Here is a 3,517-nt window from a genome sequence, read left to right as displayed (position 1 = left end):
TTTATTCAACAGACATTGAATAAACGACTTATCAAGTTCAGACAACAAAGTTGTTGAGCAGTGCAGAACACCAGATCATGTACCACAAGATAATTAATCTGTACACCCAGTTAGGTAGACTTCTCACAGCCCCATGTTCAAGTGATTATTGCTTCCCAGAGAAAGGGCTATTCATAGCTTCAGCAGTAATGAGAGTGACAAGTGGCGGTAGGTTTCATTTTGAAGACATTACACGCTTCAGCTGAGAAACCCACAGAATGAGATCTCAGGGCCAAAAATCTCAAATTGTAAACAGTGGAGGCAGAGTGAACCCTTTAGGCATGCTGGAGGGCTGTGCAGAGGCAAAGGAGAAGGGTAAGCTGAAGAACAATCAAGTACAATGTTAAAAGGCACAGACATAGCTTCATCTTCTGTGGAGAACCTTTTTAGTCATTAAGGAGGGACTTTATTATTATTCTACTGAATACAGGAAACTTTAATTTTTTTATACATTTTAAGCAAAACATTTCCCAAAAAATAGTTTAATCCTGTGTATTAATTTATAGTAATGGCTGAACTGTTTTTTTTTAAAGTGTCCTTTATCTTGTACCTGTACTTTATAGCTGAGGGGTACTCAAGTTCCTTTTTGTAAAGGTCCACACACCTGGGTCTGACGTCAGGTGAAGGTACAAGAAAAAAAACTGTAAGGAGGGGCAACATTAGAGGTTTGTAGGTTGCTACAAAAATTTGTTATCTTTACAATAAGCCTTGCCATTAATCCTACCCAATCCCCTTTGTGCCCACACACAGTAATGGTGCCTCCCCACACAGAAAGGATGCTGCCTTAGTTCCCCAAAACAGTAAGAATGTCTCCTTAGTGCCGCCTCACAATAGTGATGACCCTTAGTGCCCCCTAGACAGTAATTATGCTTTTTAGTGCCCCTCAGCCAATAATAATGCACTTCAGTGCCCCTGAAACAGTAATCATGCTCCCTTTTTGTCCACCACACATAATGATGCCACTTTAGTACAGTATAGCACAGTATGATGTCCCTTATTTCCTCTCTACACAGTATGATGCCCCTCTTAGTGCCCCTTTCCCCATGCAGTAAGATGCTCCTAAGTACCTCTTCACTTAAGGATGTCACCTAAGTTTCCTCCTCACAGCCAGGGGTGCACCTAGCCTTTCTGCTGCCTGAGGAGAAAACTGAAATGGCAGCCCCCCTATGCCAAATTCTCAACTTAACCCCTTCCCTCCAGCCCTAGTGTTAAAGGCATACATGGTATGCATTACATAGAGCACTACAAAACATACAGGGTAATACAGAACCACTTACAGTACCTATTACAGGGGTGGCCAACCTGCGGTTCTCCAGCTGTTGGAAAACTACAACTCCCAGCATACCCAGGCTGCCTACAGCTATCAGCCTACAGCAGGGTATGGTGGGAGTTGTAGTTTTGCAACAGCTGGAGAGCCACAGGTTGGCCATCCCTGACCTATAACATCCAGTGACGTCTCCTCTGATATATATGTTCTCCTTCCTTATCTTTTCCAATTCTTTCACCCATCTCTAGTCTCTGCAGACTTTGGCACACAGACATCGTAGTTTCCTACTTTTCCATCCTCCTCCCCATCTTCTGAACACCTCATCCTGTCACCCCTAATACTTTGCCCACTGTGCATATACTGCAAAAACAGACCCCTTTTTAGAGCCCCCAATGTCGCCATAGTGCTTTCCCCAGTTACAAAGTAATGAAGCACCCCAGCCCATTGTGGCAAAACAGCATGCTGCCAAATAAAAATAATGCATTCAAATACTTACCTGTTCTGGTCTCTGCCCTGAGCTGCATGCAGCTTGGGTCAGGCAGCAAGATGATGATGACACCAGCCTATAAAAGGGAATGGTGGGGCAGGAAGACATCACACCCATGCCCCTCTGCAGCATTCAATTTGGAAGTGCTCATTGCCCATAGTTCTTCTGCTGCCCAGTACTTGTCCCTACTTTGCGCCGCCAGAGGTAATGGCCTCAACTCGCATCATTGGTGGTGCATCCCTGCTCACAACATGTGATCATTTGGTGCCCCCACAAATAACATCTCAATAGGTTAATGTAATTCCGCCTACCGGGTCCCTCCTGGTATCCACTTCTTGGTCCTGTCTTGCCTGTTCTGTCACCAGTGACTGGAAGCAGAGACCTGCACAGGACCCGGTAAGTGTTGGTATGGGAATGGTGGTGGATTGCAGTATTGTACACTGACCTGGTTTTAAAAAATGTTCAACTGCTGGGAAACCATTCTAACCATTATTCAGCCTAGCTTAAAAAACCATGTACTGGAGAACCAGGAGAGTATGATTAACTGCAAAGCAGACTTTAAACCTGGTTTACTGAAGGATAACCCTTTCACTTTGACGTCTCCTTGACTGTATTATATTATTTTTGGTCAGTTTGCCTTGCTCCTTGACAAGAAGTCATGTCTAGGTTCAGGGCCACATTGGCATTTTGTATGATGGACCAGACTGAGAAGAGAGTGTGAGGCCATTGTTGTGACTCGAGAAAATGTTAGCCAAACAGTGTCAAACAGTGGTTCTTGTTCATGTAAAGTACAAAACATCTCTTTGCTTTTCTTCTCGTGTTCAGGCTTTTTTTTTTTTTTTCAAAATGAAATGAAAATATGGCAATTTGAGAAGGAGGTTTTTCCTAGATGGCCAAGAAAATCATTTATATTGGCTTCATAAATCAGAGCCGTGTTCATCTAAAACACACAAGCAGCCATTTGGAAGATATTTCCCATGATGTATAGTGGCCCAGTGTATTATATTCCCCTCCCTAGTGCTGTCTCATAGCCAGTCACAGCCGGATTGAATCCATGATACCCACGGCTTTCTCAGCTTCATTATTATTATATTTGTATGGCCACCATAATGAGTAGCTGCTGGTAATTAATTATTCAGATATGGTGTTATTTTCTTCTAGATGAATGAGCTGTCAGAGCTCTGTGCAGATCGTCCTTCCCTTGTATAGCGCGGTAAATTCTTTAACTGTTTACACTTTGGCTGGATTTAGAAATTAAAACAAATGTAGAATTGCTTGAAGGAACAGTTAGCATTTTGTGTGCTACACTTGAAGCTCTGTGCTCAGCAAAAGGTGGACCCAGCCACAAGCTCAGTTAAGGTTATGGCAGCTATCTCAATGCTTTAGTTTACTAAGGCCTGAGTTACTCGAACATTGTACAGGCCCACGAGGTATGGAGCAGTAGGCATTTTGTCTCGCCATATAGTGTATTCATACAGTGTTGCCCTATATGTTGGCAATGGGGGAGATTTATCAAACTGGTGTAAAATATTGCCCATAGCAACAAATCAGATTCCACCTTTCATTTTTGAAAACTCCTTTGGACAATAAAAAGTGGAATCTGATTGGTTGCTATGGGCAACTAAGCCAGTTCTGCTTTACACCAGTTTGATAAATCTCCCCCAATATTTCTAATAGTTCCATAGTAAGGCTCCATACAATTCAACTGCAATAGAAGGCCTTAT

Source organism: Bufo gargarizans, chromosome 6 (genome assembly GCF_014858855.1).
Source record: "Bufo gargarizans isolate SCDJY-AF-19 chromosome 6, ASM1485885v1, whole genome shotgun sequence".
Classification (NCBI taxonomy): domain Eukaryota; kingdom Metazoa; phylum Chordata; class Amphibia; order Anura; family Bufonidae; genus Bufo; species Bufo gargarizans.
Note: the sequence above shows the minus strand (reverse complement) of the source record.